This window comes from Mastomys coucha, unplaced genomic scaffold (assembly GCF_008632895.1).
Source record: "Mastomys coucha isolate ucsf_1 unplaced genomic scaffold, UCSF_Mcou_1 pScaffold20, whole genome shotgun sequence".
Classification (NCBI taxonomy): domain Eukaryota; kingdom Metazoa; phylum Chordata; class Mammalia; order Rodentia; family Muridae; genus Mastomys; species Mastomys coucha.
In genome coordinates this window covers 81,938,551-81,950,563 of record NW_022196903.1, presented here as the reverse complement: position 1 = coordinate 81,950,563, position 12,013 = coordinate 81,938,551, and the positions used below count along the sequence as shown (strand labels likewise).

The window sequence follows — 12,013 nt, the reverse complement described above, 5'->3', positions numbered from 1 at the left end:
GAGTAAAAGGCTATCTATGGTTGAGTTCCTGTAAGAGGGAGGAGATAAGAATGTAAGAAGGTATAGGAAACTCACTTGACTCTTTGCAGTTGGGGCAGCAAGGTATCAGAGCTATGGGCAGAGTTAGGAAGTAAGAGGTAGAGAACACAGGACTGTAAGTCATCTGTCTGTTTGCTCAAGGGGCCACAGAACTTACCGATTCTGATGTGGCTAAGAAAGTGAATTAGTCACTTTGCTGAGCACACAGAGCTGGCTGCCTTATTGTTTGATGGCTCTCTCTCTTTCTCTGGCCATTCCTTTTGGTCAGTTCTGAAGAGCCATCACTGGGAGACAGGGTTTCCTTCTCTGTGCTATGCTGCCTGGGACAATATCCTCTTCCCGTGCCTCTCCTCCAGCCTGTGGAGGGCAAGCAAGCAAGTAGAGAGTGTTTTTGTTTCCCTGTCATAAAGATTGATATGCCTTCGCATTTATGATTTTTTTCCTATCCAACACCTGCAGCTCTCTCTCAGAATGCTCAAGTTGGTTAAATTAAAGCTTCAGCCCTGTGAATGGGCCATATATGTCATAAAAGATTTCCTTGCTCTGCCTTTTGTTAGCAAAATTCATCAATCTGATAAAATCGACACATTTAGATAAGTGTTGCATAAGAATTCAGACTTCGTTATTCCTAACGGAAGTGGATATGAGACTGTAAAAAGGAAGATAAAAATTATATCTTCTTTTTAGTGAGTTATTGATCTCCCTACCATTTGATTTACTTGTCAGAAAGGGGCGAGCACATTTTTGGAGACTTGCATAAACCCCAACAATGTCAGCTCACTTGCTTCATGGACGGGGCTTTCGGGAGTCCAAGGACATTTCTAAAACACTTGCAGCTCTGACCAGTCACAGGGACGGGAGAGTGTTCCTTGTTTTTAACTCATCTTTCCTATTTTAATGTATTGGCTAGAGGCCAAATTATGAACTTTACCATACTGAAAGAGGAAATTGTCCTCAGAGAGGTATCTGAGCCCTTCCTCTCCTCCCATAGCAGAGGCCCAGCAGCAGAGGGCAGGGCTGTTGCTTGTGGGTGGAAGCCTGGGGCCCTGTGCCCAGGCCAAGTTTTAAGAGCTCTGCTGCGTCATTGTCAATGGTCATTTCTTTCCGATTGCTGTCCTTGTTAACTAAATTCGAGGAACAAAAATGTGGAATGGTGGACCCCCAGCATAGTCAAAACCTGAAAAATGTTTAAGACAAAATTTATTTTTCCATACTTGAAGTTTCAATTTTAATAGAAGATGTTGAAAATAGAGAAAAGTAGTTAAAAGACAGGACCACCTGGGCTGGTGAGATGGCTCAGCGGGTAAGAGCACTGACTGCTCTTCAGAAGGTCATGAGTTCAAATCCCAGCAACCACATGGTGGCTCACAACCACCCGTAATGACTTCTGACGCCCTCTTCTGGTGCGTCTGAAGACAGCTACAGTGTACTTACATATAATAAATAAATAAATCTTTAAAAAAAAAAAAAAGACAGGACTACCTAATGATTTTTTTTTAAAATAGCAGCTGCTGACATTTGGGCTTGTGATCTCCTATCTTTTTAGATATATAGCATTTCTCCCACACTCATTGATCCCAGCACTTTGGAGGCTGAGGCAGGGGGATTTAGAGTTTGAGTTCAGCTGGGATCACAGGTATGTGACACCTATACTCTTCCAAGTTCTTTTGTTTTGTTGTTTTGGTTTTCTAAGTTGTGGTAGAATACACTTGACTATTATTTTACCATCTGTAGGTGAATAATCCAATGACTCGATGATTCAGCATGTGTATGTCCACCCAGACCTTTCTATGATCCTTGTCAACCTCTCCCGGGCAGTGACTCCTGACTCCTGCACAGACTTCTCTCTGTCTTTATGATTTGCCTGACCCATAGTCATGTATAGATTTCATAGAGCATTTGAGTTTTGTCTTTGTTACAGCTTTATAAGAATACTGTTGCCAAGGCTTAGCCTGCCTTGTTATATTTGTGCCACGTGTTTATCTCCATCTCCCCACCCTTTCCCTGACATTGATGGGCTGTGGGCTACTCTCAGCTGTTGGAATGATGAACTGCTATCAACTCTGATTTCAGTCCTTCTAGAGCTATATACCCTAGTATCTAGGAATTGGGTCAGGCTTGTTCAGGAGTCCATATCTATCCTCACTGAGACCTTACTGCAGTTAGAGTTTGCATTTCTATTGTGGCTGGTGCCAAGCATGTTGTTGGTCACCTCTATGTTTTGTAGAGGAATAACTGATCCTTTGTCAAACTTTAAAATGAGTTGTTTTTTCATTGTTGAATTTAGGTCTGCACATTAATTTCTTATCTGAGATATGATTTGAAAGTATCTTCTCCCATCTTGTAGGCTTTTTACTTTCTTTAATATACACAGGTTCTGAATCCTGGAAAATTCTCATTTTCCCTTTGTTGCTGCTATTGTCTGTGGTTTTGTAGTTATAGCTGCGAGACTGTTGTCAATACTGTTATGAATGTGTTCCCCAGTGTCTTTCTAGCTGTAGTATTAGCTCTTATGTCTGGGTTGTTGGTCCATTTGAGGATCTTTGCAGTGATGTGAGGTAAGAGTTGCTTTCTTTTGCATGTAGCTCTCCAGTTTTTTCCAGCACCATTTATTGAAACAATATCCTTTCCTTTATCATTGCTAAAAAATTAACCCAACTTCTAGACTTAGCCCTTGGCTTTCTGCTCTTGTATTGGCTACTTTTCTTCTGTGGCTGTGATAAAATACCAGGACCAAGGCACCTTATGGAAGGAAGAGTTTATTTTGGCTTACTGTTCCAGAGGGATAAGTAGAATCCATCATGGCAGGGAGGCTGGGCAGCAGAGGTGGGAAGTTGAGAGCTCATGTCCTCAAATGCACAATCTGGAAACAGAGTGTGAACAGAAGGGGCACAAGGCATTGCTTCTCAAAGCTAAGCCCAGTGATGTGCTTCCTCCAGCATGGTTATACTATCTAAGTCTTGCCAAACTGTGCCACAAACTAGGGACCAACCAAGCAAAATATCTAAGCCTATGAGGGAAATTCTCATTCAATCCACTGCAACTCTATTCCATTCATCTAGATTCCTCATATGGGAGTTTTTCACCGCTTTGACAGCTAGCTTTGAGGTGTGTTTCAGCGTCAGAAAACAGAATCCTCATAGCTCCGACCCTTTTTGATTTTCTTTCTTTTTTTTTTTTTTTTTTTTTTTTTTCAAGACAGGATTTCTCTGTGTAGCCTTGGCTGTCCTGGAACTCACTCTGTAGACCAGGCTGGCCTCGAACTCAGAAATCCACCTGCCTCTGCCTCCCAAGTGCTGGGATTAAAGGTGTGCGCCACCACTGCCCAGTTCTGACCCTTTTTGAAACTGTTCTGGCTGGCTGGAACTTGTACAATTCTGTATGAATTTAAGGATTTACTTTTCCCTGCCTCTGAAAATTCTGCTAAAGTTTTGATAGGGTAAAACCAGATCTGAAGGTAACTCTGGCACATTTGATTCCTAAACAGTATTCTCTCCCAACCCACAAACACTGAGTATCTTCCCATCTGTCTAGATCAGTGGTTCTCAACCTGTGAGTTGTAACCCCTTACAAGGGGCCAAATGACCCTTTCATAGGGGTCACATATCAGGTATCCTGCATATCAGATATTTATATTATGATTCATAACAGAAGCAAAATTACAGTTCTGAAGTAGCAACAAAATAATTTTATGATCAGGTATCAGCACAATGTGAGGAACTGCATTAAAGTGCCACAGCACTAGGAAGGTTGAGAACCACTGGTTTAGATCTTTGATTTCTTTCTTCAGTATTTCATAGCTTTTATTGTTCAGGTCTTTCCTGTAGCTGGATTTATCCCTGTTTAATTTTGCAGAAGTTTTTTGCAAATGTAGACACTTTTAGTTTCACTTGGGTTGTTTATCTCTAAGATATGAAAACAACTAATTTTTATGTATCAATGTTATATGAATTCAACTCCTTTGAAATAACAATTGTAATCATGCTTTTTTTGTTTTGTTTGTTTGTTTGTTTTTCAAGACAGGATTTCTCTGTGTAACCCCAGCTGCCTTGGAGCTCACTCTGTAGAGCAGGCCGGCCTGGGACTCACAGAGCTCTGCCTGCCTCTGCCTCCCTAGTACTGGGATTAAAGGCATGCACCACCACCCCAGGCTTCATGGCATATTTTTAATGTTGGTTTCTGTGTTTATTACTGTGTTTATTATTTACCTAGCAGGTTCTTAAGTAGCTAGCACTCTGTTCTCACCCTGTAGACAGGGCCTGAACTGAGCACCTCTGTACAGCATTGAATTTGTCTCTACAGTTATTCCCTTGTGGTAGACTATCAGCTGTGAGATCATGGAAGCAAAAGCCATGAACACTTAAGCCCTTTGTGAACATTTGAACATTTTCCATATTGCTTGGGTCTCTGCAGCCACATTTGGCTGTGGGTATAAGATGGACTTGAAGCTTGGGATGGAGGTGGTGTTTCACTCTGGTTTTAGTTTGCAGGTGTCTACTGAGGGAATTGATAGTAAGCAGTTGGACGTCTGTGATTTTAGCATGTGTGCTTTGTCTCCTCACCCCTTGGCATTTTAACCTTTGCTTTTGCTTTTCAGGAGTGTTGATGTCAGTGAGAACCTTCCTAACCCTTTGCCCATCATACTTGCTGCAAACGAGGCTGCAGCATTTGTTCTAACCATTTTGTTTGCTTTTGTTTCAGCATCTCAAGTTTCTAATTTTCATGTAGTCAAACTCTTTGATTGTTTTTCTTTGTGATTTCTTTATCTTTGAAAGCATTTAAAATTACTCTTGCATAAACATTTATCAATGTTAACAGAAATCAGAATAGAAGATAAAAATGTACTCACAATCTCTCCAGTGCAGCAAATTAAAATGTTTCGGTGGAGGATCCCTGTCAGTCTCTTCCACATGGACATAATTGGAGGTGCTTGTTATCACCACATTGACACTGTTCGATGTTCTGTGCTTTTCTGTTTATTTTTCCACTAAGTGTTATCATCTGACAGCACCCTTGATGCATCTTTCTTTCAGATTCCTGGTTCTTTCCTCTCTTAAAATACTTTATATTTCTCTTTCTTTTATGGCCAATTTAGAGGCTTGCATTCCCCAGGCTCCCCTGATCTTGACACCCTCCCTGGAATTGGCCTTACTCTCAGTCTCCAGGGATTCATTTGTGACTCTGTGGACTCCAAAGGCTTCCGTCACACTGGTGTTGTGCCCAGTTGCCACATGTTCTTGGGAAATACTTCTTCCCTGGGGTGCTGTTTCTTTGTGAATCTGGAGCTGGTGAGTTTGGTCTCATGGCCTTTCTAGGAGAAGTGTTTGGCAGCCTGCATGTAGCAGGTCCTTAGCAGGGAAAACTGTAATGAGGAGGCTTGGCACTGTGCCAGGGATTCCCACACACAGATCATTAAGTTTGCTGGGTCATACAGTTATCCCATAGGTCAGTTTTCAACTTGCTTGACTGCTGAGAAAACAAGACTTGATAAATGATGGTCAGTTTGGAAGTCTGCTATATCCCAAACTTAAAACTTTCACTCTGTTTGCTCAGATTTATTTTTAACATGGCTTACAAACTCATATATATGTAATATGTATATATGTGTTGTTGTTATCTAGGACTGTATGCTGGTGGAAATCGGCCTGGGTTCACAGTTGTTGTGTCTGGGCCAGTGAGCACTATGATATATCTGTGTGGGTAGACTAGAGGAGATGGGAGTGGGTCAGGAGATGCTCTTGAATGCACCTGGTATCAGCCATACTTCATTACAGGGTTGAGGTCTACCATCTGGTTAAAGCCCTTCTTCTGGAACCTCATAGCAGCCTAGGGATTCCTGGGCAGCTTTCCTCATTGTGCCAAGAGCCAGAATGGCTCATGTGCAGCAGACCTAGAAAGTTAGCACAACTGTCTCAGTGTAGTGAAAATGGTCAGGCACCCTGCAGTATGTTGCCCAGAAGGGTCTGGATAAAAACCACTGAATTTCCAGATACTTTATTGTAAATTCTTGGAGCCCTCTGCATTACACACACACACACACACACACACACACACACACACACACACAAACACACACAGATGGGGGAGAGGAGAAGAGGGGGGATGGGAGAGAGGGAGAGCCCTAGACCTGAGGCTGGAAGCAGATCCAGAGTAGGTATATTGCTGGGTTCTAGTTCCAGAGCTCTGTCACCTACAACAGAACTTTCTTACTCTGTTTCCCGTGTAGAAGGTGCTGGACTCTGGCTCCTGAAGGGCTGATAGTACACTAGGCCTCTGACAGCCCTGGCCAGTCTCTAGTTTTTCTGTTGTAGGGACCCAAGCCCTGCTCCTAGGCACTGGTATTCTTTGCTGAGTATATGCCTAGTTCTGTGTGTAGAACAGGGCTGGAGTATTTACTTTTTTTTTTCTTTTTTGATTTTATGTCTTACTTAGGGAGAGGCCTACAGGTGCCAGAGTCCAAGAAGGCAGAGACAAGAGTCCTCTCTTGAGGACTAAGGACATATGTAGGAATAGGCTTTGGTGATGTGTCAGGAAGCGGGGATAAGAAGAAAGCATCTATTTCTGTTAGTGTCACATGGAGGTAGAAACCTTGGCAAGGGCTTGCCCATGGCTCCAGGAATCCTTGGGTTTAGTTGTGTACCATTTATACAGCCTGGCACAAGTAGGATTTCATCAGAACCTCACTTAAGGAAGACTATTATAAGAAAACCAGGGTGAGAGGAGGGGAAGGATCAAAGGGCGGTGCAGGATCAGGTGTGAGGGGTTGGAGGAGAAGTTCAGAGGATCAGGAAATTGAATGGCAGTGGGGGATGGGGAACTGGAAGCCACTAGAAAGACCGAGATGCCAGGGAAGCAAGAGGTTTCCAGGATGCAACAGGGATGACATACCCAACACAGGGAAGACAGAACCTGTAGAGACTGTACCCAGGGGATAGGCACAGCCCCCGTTTGAGGGACCACCCACCCATCTCAAAAAATTTAACCCAGAATTGTTCCTGTTTAAAATACAGGGGCTAAAAGTGGAGCAGAGACTGAAGGAAAGTCCATCCAGAGACTGCCCCACTTAAGGATCCATCCCATCTTCAGACACCAAACCCAGGCATTATTGATGATGCCAAGAAGTGCTTGCTGACAGGAGTTTGGTATAATGGTCTCTCAAGAGGCTCTGCCAGAGCCTGACTAATACAGATGTGGATGTTTGCAGCCAACTATCAGACTGAGCATGGGGACCCCAAGGGAAGAGTTAGGGAAGGACTGAAGGAGCTGAAGGGGATTGCAAACCCATAGGAAGGACAACAATATCAACTAACTGGACCCCCCAGAGCTCCCAGGGACTAAACCACCAACCAAAGATTACACATGGAGGGACCCCATGGCTCCAGCTGCAAATGTAGCAGAGGATTGCCTTATCAGGCATCATTGGGAGGGGAGGCCCGTGATCCTGTGAAAGCTCTATGTCCCAGCATAGGGGGATGCTAAGGCTGTGAGGTGGGAGTGGGTATGTGGGTGGAGGAGCACCCTCAACAGAGGCAGGGGAGATGGGGGATGGGATAGGGGGCTTACAGAGGGAAACTGGAAAGGGGGAACGACATTTGAAATGTAAGCAAATAAAATGACTAATTTAAAAAAAATAAAAAAGAAAACCAGACATAAGCTATGTGAATAGCAGACACTGGGTTCTTTGGAAATAGCTGGGTGGGAGGGTATTTTAGTGAGAGAACTTTTCTTTAAAGAGAAGCAAAATCTAGGCTGTAGGAAGGCCTGCAGAGGTCCTGAGAAGAGGTCAGCAAATGAGGATTGGGTGAGGGGCAGACTTGGTCAAAGGGACTTCAGAAGGCTCAAGATGGGCAGTGGGGTCTAGTGGTATTGAGTTCTTCCCAGGGCTCTTCCCTTCAGTGCCTCTTCTTGGGTCCCTACCAGGATAGTGGGGGTAATGGCAATGGCAAGGGTCTTGAGGAAGGAACAGGCGTATGACTTGGAGTGTGTGACTCACTGGAGTGCAGGCAGATTGGCATGGCACAGCTGCCATGGGCATTGGAGAACTGGGTTATCTCTATATCTTTCTTACCTGTTTCAAGGAAACATCTCAGCTTAGTCCTGCCTTGTCTTTATGGCACCCCTAAGTTTAACCAGGCTCTGTGCCTTCAGTGGAAACAGTATCTAGCTAGACACTAATAGCTTTGTTTTGTTTTTCTTGTGTTTATTTTTGTAGCTTCAGTAGTAGACGTTTTTTTGTCCCCAGAGACTGGACTGCTATTAGTTAATTTTAAAAAGTCCGTTAGAGCAGAAAATAATTTTTAAAATGACACATTCATACCATAAGCATAATATTTTCACTGAAAACACTTGTATTCATGTTCACTTAATAGAATCAGTGTCTAAGTGGCAGAAGAGTAAGCACATTCATACACTCTAGTGCTTCTTCCTCCTCTGCGGGTGCTTTGCTGGCATCTGTCCCGCCTGTCTAGGGTGTCTTTGCTATGTGAGCACATCTGCATTTGGAATTTGGGGCATCTCTTCTTCATGGTCTGATTTTGAAATATGTATGCTTCCTGCTTTGTGTGTAATTTCAGTTTCATTCAAATGTTCATTCTCATTGTCTTGGATCCCTTAGATGAAATGCTGTGTGGGTAGGGTATGAGGGAGAGGACAGGTCTTTGTGGTGCACCTTGGTACCAAGAACTACTGTGGTGGGGGCTTTCCATTCCCTCTGTCATGGCCCCACAGAGTGGATGTCACTTCTCCAGACCACTTTGATGGAAGGAAATCTTAAAGCTGGGCTGGCTTCAGTAGCTTGTTCTAGGTCACACAGCTAGTGAGTGATGGGAAGTGTTTCAAAGCCAGCTCTGGGTAAAGTGGCCAACCTATGTTCTGTGGCTGGATTAAGAAGAATAACTAAGCCTGATCTAGTGTGTGCAATTCTGAAACCAATATAATCATTAGATGGTAATTGTTGGGAGCTTGGTTAATCTTTTTATTTTGGAAGGGCTAATGGAACTTTCTGATTGTATCATGAGAAAAGTCTCATTTTATGTTATCAAATTTCAGCATATAAATAATTTTAAAGACACAAACTATGCATTGTTAAATACAGCAAGTAAATGTCTTGTAGGAATCATTAATAAAGTTTTGAGTTAGAATTTTAAAAGCCAGTTACTCGATAGGTGTAATTGTAACATCTAGTATTCTAGCCATTTTCTGTCATTTTAAATTACAACAGAAACACCTGCATATTCACATTCATGGAACAGTATTTACAATTGCCCGAGTTACGGGATCAGCTGAGGTATCTGTCAACAGAGAACAGATAGAACAGGTCTGGCCTGTATATGCCCAGGGGAGTTCTGTTCAGACATAATGAAATTATCTCATTTTCAGGGAAATGGATGCAACCTGGAATCATCAAATTTAGTCTAAGACTCAAAAATACATGGCATGTATTTTCCTCCCATTTGTCAATCCTAGATATCATATAGACACATAAAACCATATATGGATACATGAGACATGGAAATGGAAATGAAACTATCTGTGAGAAAGAATAGCAATAACAGAAAGGGGAGAGTGGCTGGTAAATATGTCTAGTTACATGGCACACATGAACAAAATGCCTATGAATCCTATTGCTATGTACTATAACTAAGGTTAGTTAGTTAGCCTTACCTTTCAATTTGATGCAATCTAGAGTCATTTGAGAGGAGAAGGCTCTAAGTTGAGGAACTGTCTAGATTTAGTTGCTTGATGAGCATGTCTGTGAGTAATTGTCTAGATTTATTTTTGTGTTTTAAGTTATGTAGGATTGTGCTCATGAATAGAAGACATTAGATTCCCCTGGAATTGAAGCTGTGAGCTGCCTGATGTAGGTGCTAGGAACTGAACTCTGGTCCTCTTGTAAGAGCAATGTTTTTACTCTTAATTGCTGGGCCATTCCTTCAGCCTTCATGTCGATTATTGTAGGAGGGTCCAACCCACTGTGGGTGTTACTATTCCTAGACAGATGGTCCGTAAGTGTATCAGAAAGCTAGCTAAGCATGAGCTTAGGAGCAAAAGTGAGCCAGCAAGTAGCATTTCTTCATGGAGTCTACTTCTACTTACTGCTTTGAGTTCCTGCCCTGATGTCCATCAGTGAAGGACTATGCTCTGGAAGTGAAAGGCAGATAAACCTTTTTTCCCCTTAAGTTGCTTTTTGTTAGATTATTTTAACACAGCAACAGAAAGGAAACTAGATCATTATGTAAAATAAATATACACTGTTACAATTCTATTTAAAAAAGAACAAATTATAGACATTATGCTGAATCCTTAATGACAGACAGAGAGGCAAGAACCATGACTGTTCTAGAATCTTTCGTTCATTTCTTAGATAATATAGAACTCACATGATGTGCACAGTACCTAGTTAGATGTTTTCATTGCAGTACCTCACTCAGGCCTTGAAGTAATTGTATCAGGAATTCTAATATCATCTTAATGAGGAAACTGAGGCACAAGGGTAAATGGACACTCTGTAGTCATGGGAAGGAAATTTAGGAGTCAGGAAGTACTTGAGCTCAGTGCTCTGGTCTTAGAAGCCTCACTGCAGAGCCTTGTGCTGACTCCATGATTGTCTTTACAAGGATTCTAATCCCTCTGCTACTTGCCATCACTTGTTCTTCAAAACTGGACTAGGCAGTGGAACCCAGTGACATTCTGATAGCCTTTGCCACGTGCAGAACTGTGAGTTCTATGTCTGTTCCTTTCTCCTTCCTTAGGGAGATTTGTGAGCTCTCAGCTGCTGGTGCTGTGGTCATGGACTGTATTGTCTGAAACCATAAGCCTAATTAAACATTTTCCTTTATAAGTTGCCATGATCATGGTGGTCTATCCCAGTGCTGAAAGTAACTAAGGCACATGTGGACATGTATTCATTTCCTCTTTCCATTCCTGTGGGCATGTGTAGTAGAATTCTTTGACTGCATGGCACTTCTGTGTTCTTTTTAATTTTCTGAAGCATATTTGTTGGTTAGATATATGATTTGTGCTGGCAGGCTTCCTACACTTTAAATATGACATCCTCCTGGTCTCCATGGCTGGGACCAGCTCCATGCACTATTGCTCTCATCTGGGAGATGGTTTCTCCCCAAACTGGGGAAATGCCCTCATCAACAGCCAAGGCTGTCATCTGCCTAGTTGTAGAGTTTGAATTAATGGTTGGAGTTTGTTCAGCTTCTTAAATGGGCAGATTAATATTTTCATCAAATTTGGGAACAGAGCATGATTTTGTCATCCACGATGCTCCCATTCATTCTCCTTGCTTCACAAACCACCATTGTACTCAAGCTGCTATGCTTGAGACACAGCTTTGCCACTGCAACTGGGTCCTCTCCTTCCTTTCCCCAGACGGAGCAATCTTGGTTGTCAGCTCTCTATTCTACATGCCCAGACCCACTCCTGACCTGGAGGGAAGTTTTCATTTCAGTTCTTGCATTTCTAAACTACAGATTTTTTTTTTTTAATTCTAACTGTTGTGTTAACTTTCCTAGGGTGATATAAACAAGCATCTACTTACCTCAGATAGGCAACTGATGACAGACCAAAAGTCCATCTTAGTACGTTGCTGAATTTATTAGGGCTACATAACTCCAAGAGCATGGGCGATGTTAAAGAGGCTATATCACTGAACTCCTATACCCTGTGAGTGACCTGCTGACAGCTGGGAGCCTGGGGCTCTCTCTGACTTGCAGGCAGCCCCACAGCTTTGGATCTCTCTCCTCAGCAAGCATAAAGCTTACTTAACCTAGGGGAAGGAAGGGCCCTGTGAATCTGATTTCAGAGACTTCCTGACACTTCCCATTGTTTCCTTCCTAGATCTTAAGGAATCTATCTACTTTAGAACTTCCTGAGTCTTAATGAGCTTCACAGAAGAATGTGTTTCAATTGGAGAAAATTGTCACAGTCAGTCTCTCTCTCTCTCTCTCTCTCTCTCTCTCTCTCT

The 12,013-nt window shown here is 42.6% G+C and overlaps 1 protein-coding gene across 3 annotated transcripts in view; it reads left to right on the top strand.

Moving 5' to 3' along the window:
• Positions 1-12,013, top strand: part of Eefsec (eukaryotic elongation factor, selenocysteine-tRNA specific) — a 197,982-nt gene that overhangs the window by 78,865 nt on the left and 107,104 nt on the right. The window lies entirely within an intron of this gene.